The following is a 12,589-nucleotide window of genomic DNA, read 5'->3' on the forward strand; positions in this document are numbered from 1 at the left end:
GCTATGTGGTACCCAGAGGTCTCCATTAGATAGTCAGATAAAGGTGTATGCCTTTACACATTCTATAACGCTGTAGTCATGATAACTGTTATTATTATTGATTCATTGTGTGCTACTTTGAGTTGTTTAACTCCTTTGTGTTAGTTAGATAAGGCTAGCTGCATGTAAAATCCAGAATGCGAGTTCTTTTCTTTTCTTTTTAAAGATTTATTTATTTATTCAAGAGGTAGCATTACAGACAGAGAGAGTGAAAGACAGTGAACCTGCTGGTTCACTCCCCAAACAACCAGCTCCTGGCTGGAGCTGGGCTGATTCAAAGCCAGGAGCCAGGAGCTTCTTCCTGGTCTCCCATGTGAGTGCAGGGGCCCAAGCACTTGGGCCATCTTCTGCTTTCCCAGGCATATTATCTGGGAGTTGTATCGGAAGTGGAGCATGAACTGGCACCTATATGGGATACTCATGTAGCAGGCCAAGGCTTAACCTACTATGCCACAGCACTGACCCCAATAAAATTTATTTATCTATTTGAAAGGCAGAGTGACAGACAGAGAGAAGGGGGATCCATTCACTGATTCATTCTCCAGTTGCCTGCAACAGCCAGGGTAAGGCCAATCCAAAGTCAGGAGCCAGGAACTCCATCCAGGTCTCCCATGTGGGTGGCAGGAACCCAAGTCTCTGGGCCATAATCTGATGCCTCCCAGGTGCATTAGCAAGAGGTTAGAGTCGCTGGCACTTGAAACAAGGACTCTGGCATGGGATACAGGTGTCCCAAGTGGTGATGAATGTTCTGTGCCACAGCGCCTGCCCTAAGAATGTGTTCCTGATTGACATGCTGGGCTCTGTTCCCTCTGTTCCAGAGAGTCACTCAGGGATCAAGGCACCACCTATATTCTAACTCCATTATTATCCTCGAGTCCTAGAATTTTTTCTTTCAGTAGCAGACAGGGGAAGAGAAGATACAGTGAGGACAGCTGCTTGTTACACACCCTTGCCTGTAAGGGAGCTACGTGCTGTTTCACTCATGTTCCAGTGGTGAGAGGTGGCCATGTGTTTCCATCCTGGCTGGGCAACCCCTACCCAGCACTTGGAATGGCAGAATGGGCAAATACATCTTTGGTGGGCAGCTAGCTAACCTTGTCACACCCTCCATGTATGCTGCCCCCAAATAGTAGTTTGGAGAGTTACAGATTAGAAAATGTGGGATTTGTGGGCAGCAGAGTGACAGACACATCAGATGAATCTGTGCTCTGGGGATATGAAGGAGAGGGTGGCAGTGGAATGACAAGGAGGGGCCCAGCGCCCTGCTGTCTGCACTTCTACCTCATTTTTGAAAGGTGCAGTACAGTAAGGTGCCTGGCACTTCTATTCCTATCATGTGCTGAGGACTCACTGTGTGCCTTTTTGAAGCACTATCTATGAACTCGATAGCAAAGATGTAAGGAAGGTACAATTACCTCTAATTTATAAATAAGAAATTAATAGTTCAGGGGAGGAAAGTGATTTGTCCAAGGTGTCCTGGCCTTGGGTGGGTTATCTGTAGTTGTGCTCGGGGGCTCTGTCATACCAGGTGTGTGTTTGCTTGATGGGTTGGGGGCAAAGAAGTCTGAGGATCCAGGGGTGATGGGACCTGTCTGGCAGGTGGATCAGACAGCGCTTTGCACCTGCACCTCCGTCTGGGACAAAGCTTTTAAGCCCTTCCATGTCCCCTGCCCAACCCACTGAGTTACCTCCAAGACCTTACCAAAGATACTCTTCAATTCCCCTCTCCAGCTCCCCAGGGAATCTGCTCCATGGTTCCTGGCCCTGCTGGGGAGGGGGGACCATAGACATGTTCCCCAGGCTGGAAGAGCCAGTTCTGCTGACTGGGCAGATGGGGCCCACGCACCGGGACCTGGGGAGATGGAGAGGAGAAAGTGGCTGAGCGCAGCTCTGCAAGGCCTGGTGATTTATGAGGAGCAGTTTCCGCGGGCCATCTGGACCAGGAACTTCAGGAAGCACATCCTGTGTGGAGGCGCAGACAGTGCGGGAGCCCTGCCAGGGAGCAGGAGGAGGGAGGGGCTGAGGAGGCAGGGATGGGGCAGAGGCACTGTGGAAAGAGCCCGGGCAGCAAAACTAGACATGTCCAGGAGTTTCCATTTGCAGGAACTTTGGCAAGGACCTTAACCCCTCAGGGCTTTGGTTTGATCAGCATAGAATGGTGATCTGCTGCACTGTTGATAAGTTTAAATAGGGGAGTGTTTCTGAAAGTAACCAACCCAGTGCCTTGCAGGAAGGAAGCCTGTGTTGCTGAGTGCCAAGGATTGAGTGGGGGTCCTGGAGATGCAGATTTGGAGTTTGCAGTCTAGTGATGGAAACAGAGCATCTTGTAACATGGGGGACATTTGCATTGAACTCTGGGAGCACGGAGGTGAGAGTCCTCACTCTGTATGGTTGTGACATTTGGGCTGGGCCTGAAAACGGAAACAGAAGCAAAGTGGTCAATGAAGAGGTGGCATAGGGAAAAGCCTGAGAAACACTGAGTCAAATGGTGCTTTGTTAATGTGTAATTGCAGTCTTGATGCTTCTTGGAGATCTGAACCCATATATCTCCTATATCCCTTGTATTCAACCGAACACTGACATCCCAATTTGCATGGCTAATGGGCACTTCAAACTCAGCACACCCTAAATGGAGCTCTTGGCCCCCCGAGACCCCTCCAATCACATGGAAGAAGGTCCCTTCTTCCTCCCAGGTCTTCTCTCTTTTGGTAAATGGCCCTACCATGCACTCAGTCACAGGAGCCCCACCTTCTAGAAGACACTCCTCCATCTTTGATTTCTCTTTTTCCTTCCTCCCTCTATCCAGGGGTTCCACATTACACTGCTTCTTGTGTGTTCATTTTCCTGGGGTTGTGCACTGTTGTGGTCCTGACCACAATCTTGTCAGTTCTTACCTCCTAAGTGCATCCAGGATCCATTTACTTCTGTCTCCACCCATGCCACTGCCACGATAGCCTAACCTGCTGTGGGATCTTGCCCAGACAACTGCCATAGGCTTTGAACTCATGTTCTTGTTTTTCATCTGTCTCTCAAAATCTAGTCTCCTCGCAGCTGTTAGAATGGCCTTTAACAAAAGGGAAATTAAATCAAAACACTCCCCTCTTCAAACCCTTTATCAGATGGTTGTTTTCACCGTAATTCTGTGTGAGACACCCTAAAACACAGTGCACCAGACAGACAAGCAGCTATTTCTTGCTCATGTGTCTGAGGGCTGGCTGAGGCTCAGTTGACCTAGGCAGGGTTTGGCTCCAGTCAAAAGGTTGAGTTGGGTCCAGGTGTACTCTGCATGTTTCTTATCCTCTTTGACCAAGGACTACCCAATACACATTATTTTCATGGTATCAAGAAGGATCAAACCCTTCTGTGCAAGGACAATCCAAGTCTCAGCATCCAACACATCTACTACTATCCCATTTTTCAAAACAAGTCAAGCAGCCAAGTTCAAAATCAAGAAGAAAATACACTGTCACCACGAGGCCAATGCAAAGGTGTGTACATATAATTTATTATAGTGGAATAAAGAAATAGAATCAGTAATTTAGTCTTCAACAAGGGCCTCTAGTGACTTTCCATTAAACTTAGAATGAGGTCTAAACCCTACCACCCTCATGTTTTGGTCCCTGATGTATGGACAACCTCAGCTCCTGCCACCTTCCTGTCACCTGTTTCTCTCTAGCAACACTGTCTTCTCTTCTGTTCTTCAGACTTTCAAACTCTTTTTTTATATATCAAGACCTTTTCACTTGTCATTCTCTGTCTGGGACACACTGCTGCCAGATCCTCACACAACAGGCTTCTTGTTGTCATCAGGCCTCAGATGAAACATGCCCTATACCTATGGAGCTTACTCTAGGGGCAGAGATTCTGAAGTGGTGGGTTTGGGGATGAGTCTTGAGAGCCTGTTTCTAGTATGATAGCTGCAGTTGATTCCAATGCCACTGTTGTGTGGACACATTCTGAGAAATAATGCTGTGTTAGGCAAGTGTGCACCACGGGTGGAGAAGCAGACACACTAAGTCAGTGTTAGGCAAGTGTGCACCACGGGTGGAGAAGCAGACAGGCTAAGTCAGTTGGGGGAGGTGGAGTGTCAGAGAAAGTTCTAGAAAAGGCAGTGGCTGAGCCAAGTCTTGACAGACATGGAGGGGGCTGTTTGTCCTGGCATCATCTCATGATTGAGCTTCCTGATGAATTCTACCCTCGTGGATCCCACACCCTGTTCAGCCCAGGCCCAGTTGGCACTACCTCCCATTGACGACATTATATATGACCACCATCTGAGTGTCTTCAGACAACCAATTCCACAGGAAGTCTTGGAAGGCGTTTTTTCCCTTCTAAATGATCTTTTTTAGTGTCTGTCACACAGAGTTGTAGAGATTTTATATCATCTATGAAATCCTATTAAAATTTTATTTCCTTATTTTCCTTTTATGATGACTGGGATTTCCTTCCTGAGAGGAGGCCTCAGGAAGTGGGCATCCCTTGGTGGGAGCCAGCCCCTGGGGAGGGTGGGTCATTGGGGTAGATGTGGCCTCAATAGCAGCCCACGCATTCCATGCTAGCAGCATCCTTTAAGGTCGTGTGGCCAATTTTCTACCCCAACTATCGCCTTTAGCGCATCCTGTGGCTCAGGAAATGCAGCCTTGGAGAGAGCCAACCTGAGAGTCATACGATGTGATTTAAGATCGAGCACTGCTTGGAGGGCTGGCCTTTAGGGGGATGCGTATTTGGTGACTGCCTTTGGCTCTGTTTGAACCCATGTGTATATGAGGCTAAGACGTGGAAAGTGCTTTGTAAACACACTACATGAGCACTGCATATCCTCTGTCGACAGGAACACACTCAGTGACAGGCAACCCACTGCTCTGAAAAGCAGAGTGTGGAGATCTGAGAACCATTCACCAGCCTGCTGGAGCTCTCTTCTGACTTCCGGTCATTTAATATATGACCCTCCCCCAGCGGTGGCCTTGTCAAAGCCACTGACCTAATATTGACCAAGAAAGGATCAAAGAGGCCTGTGAGCTCTTTGGGAACTTTAGACCACTCCTCCACAATCCTCACTGCTTAGGAGAATCACCAGAATGCTAATGGGATGCGTTCAGTGCCCAGGTCTTCTCCCAGAGGTATTAGGTAAACATCAGCAAGGGTGGGAGCAGGGCATCCGCGTGCTCATTCAAGTTCCCCAGGTGATTTGATTACACAGCGACATTCAGCCAGTTGTGGATCCACCTCAGAGCACCAGCAGTCAGCTCCTATTTCCCATGTGCACAAGGACAACTTAAAAGCATTCACTGGGGGCCGGCGCTGCAGCTCACTAGGCTAATCCTCCGCCTTGCGGCGCCAGCACACCGGGTTCTAGTCCCGGTTGGGGCGCTGGATTCTGTCCTGGTTGCCCCTCTTCCAGGCCAGCTCTCTGCTGTGGCCAGGGAGTGCAGTGGAGGATGGCCCAAGTCCTTGGGCCCTGCACCCCATGGGAGACCAGAAGTACCTGGCTTCTGTCATCGGATCAGCGCGGTGCGCCGGCTGCAGCGCGCTGGCCGCAGCGCGTCGGCCGCGTTGGCCATTGGAGGATGAACCAACGGCAAAGGAAGACCTTTCTCTCTGCTCTCTCTCTCACTGTCCACTCTGCCTGTCAAAAGAAAATAATAAAAACAGAAAGAAAGAAAGAAAGAAAGAAAGAAAGAAAGAAAGAAAGCAAGCAAGCATTCATTGGATGGATGACTGCTTCATTCCAGATACAGAATGTGGAACCTGAATTTATCTGGATCACCCTACACTGGGGTTAAACCTGGGACTACATTAACATAAATCATCTGGCTCCATTTATGGGGCCCTGAAAGGTCCTCCCGACCTTATTAGGATGTCCCTTACATGTTTAGGAATCCGTCTCATTCCCCCGTAAAGTTTGCTAAGTGCTTCCTCTCCTGTTCCTCCTTTCTGGCTGCCACATGATGCCCATGCACCCTGATGAGGCACCTCACTACTTCCACCCCAGGTGGTGCTGCCTCTAGATTGTAAATGCCCATATCCAAGGTGCAATATCCCACAGGTTGGTACCACCCTGTGGCATCTCCCTTGATGAATGCTGTATTGGAACTGGTGCAGAAGTGAGAAGTCCTGCCTTCCTCTCTTGGGGTCATACTTTGTCATGTGGGCTGCTGGGCAGTTAGGCCTCAGCAAGTCTTACCAGCCCCTACCTAAAATCTCTTCCAGGGGACCAGGGCACAAGCTCCTAGGTGAGGCCCAGGATGTGAATAGATCACTGTGGCTTCTATAGCATATGTTTTTGCTTCTTCACTCCAAACCAAAAAGACTTACTTGATTCCAACACAAACTGATTTGTGCAAAATCACCTCTTGCCTGGTCTACCCCCAAAGTCCCCTGCTTGGTCTATCCTCAGTCTTATGAGCAGTCTGTCTTCTTAGAAGCCTAGCTCAACTTGGCCCCACGTATGGATTTCATTTCAGTTGAAACTGAGAGTGCAAATTCTGAGACTGTTGTATTCCGTTCTCTCAATGTAGCCCCACCATCCAAGGGGATCATGATAGTAATTGCTGCTCTTAATTGAGTGCTTAGTCTGGGCTGCCATGGTTCTGAGTACTTCATAGAGTTTATCCCACTTAATTCTTATGAAAATCCTATGTATGGGTATTATTATGATCCATTTTACAGATGAGGACAAAGAATCAGAAGGGTTAAGTAGATTTCCTGTTGTCACTTTGCATGTAGGTGAAGGAACTGGGATTTGAATCCAGGTCCGTGGGACTCACTATTCTCTGGCTGGGTTGTTCCTATACACCCCAACTAGGTTCTTATTCTCCTTTTCCAAAAGCTCATGGGTCATTTGAAAATAAGGAGATCTTGAGGCTGGCTCAGCGGGTTAAGTCATTGTGTGCAAAGGTGGCATCCCAAATAGGCACTAGTTTGAGTCCTGGCTGCTCTACTTCTGATCCAGCTCCCTGATAATGCTTCTAGGAAAGCAGCAGAGGATGACCCAAGTCCCTGGGCCCTTGCACCCAAGAGGGAGACCCAAAAATGCTCTTAGCTGTGGGGTGGCCCAATCCTGGCCATTGTGGCCATTTGGGAAGTGAACCAGCAGGTGGAAGATTTCTCTCTTTCCCTCTCTCTCTGTAACTCTGCCTTTCAAATAAATCTTTAAAAAAAATCTCTCTCCATCTGTTTGTCTATGTGTCTACCTTTCAAATAAAATGAAAATAAATGAATAAAATATTTTAAAAGATAAAAAGAAAATAAGCTTATCTTCTGACCTAGCAGAAGCCCAAGATCAAGATTATGGTTCCATGTTTTCTATAGGAAAACTGGATGACATTTCCCCCATCTCATCTGTCTTTAGACCAAGGACTCATGGCTGAGTTTCGAAATTTCAGAACAAACCTTAGAGACAAACCACAAAATCTACACTATTCACCAGAGAAAAAGAGAAATGGACCTAAAGCCACACAAAGAGTCCACAGCGTGCTGAGTCCAGGGTCCAGGGTCCTTTTCCCAAAGCTTTGTATGACCTGTGTAAATCACCCCTCTCTGAAGAATGAAACAGGCAGACATCCGCGCAGACATCCGCGGAGCAGCCCTGGTGTTAAGCTAAGCTTTCAGACTAGCAGAACTCTTTGATCAAAGGGAACCTGGAGTGGAGAGCTATCCTCACAGCTCAAAACCTGATGATCTGTCGAATCAGGAATGTGGATCTGAAGCCTTATTCTTCCCCTTATCCTTTTTCTCCATCAATCCTTAGGCACTTCTGGGAATGCAAGATACTTGCTGATGCCAGTTAGGAAATCAGTGGCTTAAGCAGCTAGAGGGCATTGAAAGAGAACTTGGTTGAACTAAATCTACTCCCCATGTTAACTGATCTCAGAAGAGCCCTCCAGCCAATAATGTTAGTAAATGGTTCTGCTTCTCTGGGGGAAGAAACCCTCTGATTTATAGCATTTTCCCATTTCCTGGGTGTAAATACTGATATAATGGCCAATTTAGAGTAACCAACATGACATTAACTGAGCTGAAAATTTCCTGCAAATGTTAACGATTGCCCTTGTGAGTTTGTTCAAGCTGGCTGGAACACATCACTGCTTCCAGATCTTCTGAGACTTTGCTAGATTTGGATTCTGAGACTTTAGTAGCAGGCTTCCACGGCCATGGTGTAAGGTGAAATGAATGATGGCTGGGAGCATACAGATAACTTAGATATTACATGGATAGATTTTTTTCCTGTGATATCTTTGCCTCTGTTTCATATCTTGATAAAAATGCTACCCGTTTTACCCTGTGATAGAATAGAAGGGTGACTTGTAGTTCACAATCTGTGCAGCTGTTTTTATATAATTTTTACAGTTCTCCCATTTCTTGTAGTTATAGTATTTTCCCTCCTGGGATGATATGACATCATGCTGGGATCTGTGTTGGGAACTATTTCTTTCTGTCTGGCTACCTGGTCTGACATTTGCTAAGTTCAAGGATCTCATACAGGCACCTTGCACATCTTCCTGCCCCCGGTGTGGTGTATCTGGGGGAGCGGAGATGAGCTCTGGGGTTCTCCTTCCCTCCTTGGCACATGTTCTCAGGCATGAGTGAAGAATCAGTGATTCCATCTGAGCAGAGAAACTGTAGACAGCTGTACTGTTCTCACATCTGGCTGCTTGGAGGCACAGCTGCAGCTGGCCACCCATTCTTTTTGCACCTGCGGGGGAAGGGATCACTTCCTGTAGCATGCTGGTGTTTTTATCTATATGGGAAAAGATGCCCGGGTCATGTTCTCAGAGATGCCAGGCAGGCTTGGGGGAGGGGCAGGTATTTTCTGAGTGTAGAGGCAGGGCAGGTAGGAGGACTGAGAACAGAAGGCGTTGCTGACTTCCTGGTCAGCTCCTCACTCTGAGTGACTTTATGAGACGAAGCACAAGCCCATTTTTATTCCAATGATTCCAATTGCACCTCTGCTGGGGTTAGGAAACCCATTCCTTGGATGGCACTGAGCCAGAAAATTAGCAATGATCAATGAAAGGGGAAAGATGATGAAATAAAAGTGGAGTCTCAATTATGCTGTAAATGAACAAGGCAATGTTAAGTCTTGGACAGAGGAGGGGCTGGGGACTAGAGGAAGGGAAAAACGATTACTTGGAAGAATTCAGCGCCCTAGTCTGGACTTAGCCATTGATTTCCTATTGCAGTTCCACGGATGGACCATAAAGCCTCGTAGAGTGCACGTCACTCCCTGCCATATTTCTCCACCATCTGCATAAAGCAAATGTGAGTTCCCCTGCCCTGCTTTTCTATCCAGCAACATTGGATCCTGGGTGAGTCCAAGGGAGCAAATGTCTGTGGGTGCTGCATTAGGAATTCAAACTTTGCAGCTGCTGGGAAGCTGGGTCTGTGGTTTCAGGGCATAGGATGAGTTTGCGAACTACAGTCAAAGTTGCGCTAATAAAATTACAAAAGTAGCTGGTTATGTTCATAGGAAATGGAGAGCTGAAATCCTGCTATGAGATACCAATAATTTTTAAATTTTTTTAAATTTTTTAATTTTTATTTTTATTTTTATTTGAAAGTCAGAGTTACAGAGACAGGTAGAGATAGAGAGGTCTTCCACTCGCTGGTTCATTCCCCAGATGGCCACAACAGCCAGAGCTGAGCCAATCCGAAGCCAGGAGCCAGGAGCCTCCTTCAGGTCTCCCACATGGGTGCGGGGGCCCAGGGACTTGGGCCATCTTCCACTGCTTTCCCAGGCCATAGCAGAGTGCTGGATCAGAAGAGGAACAGCCGGGACTAGAACTGGTGTGCATATGGGATGCCGGCACTTCAAGCCAGGGCTTTAACACTGTGCCACAGTGCCAGCCCCGATATCAGTAATCTTTTAAAAAAAGAAAAACACAGCTGTTTTCTTTATTTTTAAAACCTTTTTTAATTTATTTGAAAGGGAGAGTTACAGAGAAAGAAGGAAAGACAGAGATCTTCCATCTGCTGGTTTACTCCCGAAATGCCTATAAAGGCCAGGGCTGGGCCAGGCTGAAGCCAGGAGCCAGGAGCTTCTTCCAGGTCTCCCATGTGGGTGCAGGGGCCCAAGAACTTGGGCCATCTTCTACTGCTTTCCCAGGTGCATTAACAGGAAGCTGGATTGGAAGTGGAGCAACTGGGACTTGAATAGAAGCCCATAAGGGATGCTGGTGTCAGAGGCTGTGGCTGAACCCACTGCGCCACAGCACCAGCCCCACCACTTTTTTCTTTAAAAAAAAAATTTATTTATTTATTTGAAAGACAGAGTTACAGAGGGAGAGACAGACAGACAGACAGACAGAGATATCTTCCAGCTGCTGGTTCACTCCGCAAATGGCTGCAATGGCAGGAGCTGGGCCTGTCCAAAGCCAGGAGTTTTTTGGGTCTCCCACATGGGTGCAGGGGCCCAAGTACTTGGTCCACCCTCTGCTGATTTCCCAGGCACATTAGCAGGGAGCTGGATTGGAAGTGGAGAGGCCAGGTCTCAAACTGGCATCCATATGGGATGCCTACATCACAGGCAGTAGCTTACCCACTACACCACAGCACTGACCCCCACTTTTTTTCTTAAACTCCTAAAAAGCAAAGTAATTGATGTTGAATTTGGTGTGATTTCCCCTGAACAATGCAATCATTGGGACAGCCTGTATCAGTCATTTAGAATGGAAACCAAATGTTTTCTTCCATATATATCCATAATGTAAGACTTATTTCCCATCTGGCAAAACCTCTTTCTGTGGAAATGTTCAGAGTGGAATTGCATTAATAAGGAGACATCAAGTGAAATTTACTATTTGCGCACTTTCCATGGTCTCTGTAAACTGAGTGGCGTGCTGGCTTTGTATCAATAAACATCTCTACCCATGGGTTTTCAGGACAGATTAGCCGAGAAGAGCCTTTATGGGATGAAAGAGGAGGGCATGCTGGGAGAAAAATGAAATCAAACATTCACCCGTGCAAACACTTCCTTCCTGGATACTGTTTAGATTTTAATTTCTTTTTTTTTTCCCACCAATATAAAATAAAATACAAGGTGTCGGTGGTGTTTGGAGATAGCCCACATCTGCACGGCAATGAGACAATTCTCCAAAGTGCAGCTCTCAGTGGGGTATTTGTTTAATCCGTATTGGTTTTGGACCGCAGCCTGTAACGAGGAGAGATACGTGTAGAGGCAGGAGATGGCAGTTGGAAGCCTGCACCTTTTTGAACATGAAAGGACCAAGGGTTGTGCATGTGTTTAGGTTTTAGTGAAAATTCAATAGCGTTAGCGGCAGACACTGCGCTCCGGAACACTAATAAAATGGGAGAGCTAATAAAGGGCCCCAGTTGGAGCTTCTCGGAGATGAGAGCTGGCGGGGGGCCAGGCTCAGATGCCCCCGATGTTGAAGAGTGCCCTGCCTTGTACAGTTCTGCGCTTGGGCCAATGGAGGACTCGGCTGATTTAAGGCACCTTCTAATAGCACGTGAGTCCTGAGTTCTGCAGATGTCAGACAAGCCCCAGGGACCTGGGGCTCATTGAAAGGGGCTGCAGGGATGTGTGGATTTCCTGCTAGCAAACGCCCTGAGTGGCAGCAGGGCAGTGACGTGAGAATCTCATTGATAAACCTGAGCTTGAGGCCAAAAGCCTCCCAGAAAGAGCCACTGGCTAGCAGGGAGCTATAGTGGGAGATGGAAGGGCTTGGCCCCTGCAGGATGAAAGGCCTCACCCTCTTTTTTTTTATTTTTAAAGATTTTATTTATTTATTTGAGAGGTAGAGTTACAGACAGTGAGAGGGAGAGACAGAGAGGTCTTCCTTCCGCTGGTTCACTCTCCAAATGGCCGCAACGGCCGGAGCTGTGCCGATCTGAAGCCAGGAGCCAGGTGCCCCCTCCTGGTCTCCCATGAGGTGCAGGACCCAAGCACTTGGGCCATCCTCCACTGCCTTCCCGGGCCACAACAGAGAGCTGGACTGGAAGAGGAGCAACTGGGACTAGAACCGGTGGCCATATGGGATGCCAGCACCGCAGGTGGAAGAGTAACTTAGTGCGCCACGGCGCTGGCCCAGCCTCGCCCTCTTGACCTGACTTTACCCTGTTACTTTCTCCAATTTCAGGGCTCCCATATCTAAAATTATACTCTTCCCAGTGGCAGCTCCAGGCTTGAACTTAGCTCAAAGGTGTGCATGGTCAGGGTGGTCTTAGCCCAGCTGAGCTGTCTGGGGAATCCATGTTCTCCAGCTCCAGGAGGAACTCAGAGGCCTGGCAGGGGAAATCAGGGATGAGCTCAACCAAAGGATTTGGTTTGCTTTTGGGCTGGACCACGTTTGCAGACAGCTGCTTGAGAAGCATCTTGAGCTCAGCCTTCTCTGCTACAGGCTGATACCCTCAGCTCACACCGGGACTGATGATTTGTTGAAGAGTTTGCCCACACTTTCGGAAGCCTGCCTGAGAGCCATCTGTCTGGGAGGCTCAGCTTTCGCCTCTCAGGCTAGTGATTCTCATCCTGCTCTAGCTTTGCCTGAGGTCTGAATACTCATTAGTGCGCTTTTAATTAGTCCTGATTCTT

Source organism: Oryctolagus cuniculus, chromosome 11, assembly GCF_964237555.1.
Source record: "Oryctolagus cuniculus chromosome 11, mOryCun1.1, whole genome shotgun sequence".
NCBI lineage: Eukaryota > Metazoa > Chordata > Mammalia > Lagomorpha > Leporidae > Oryctolagus > Oryctolagus cuniculus.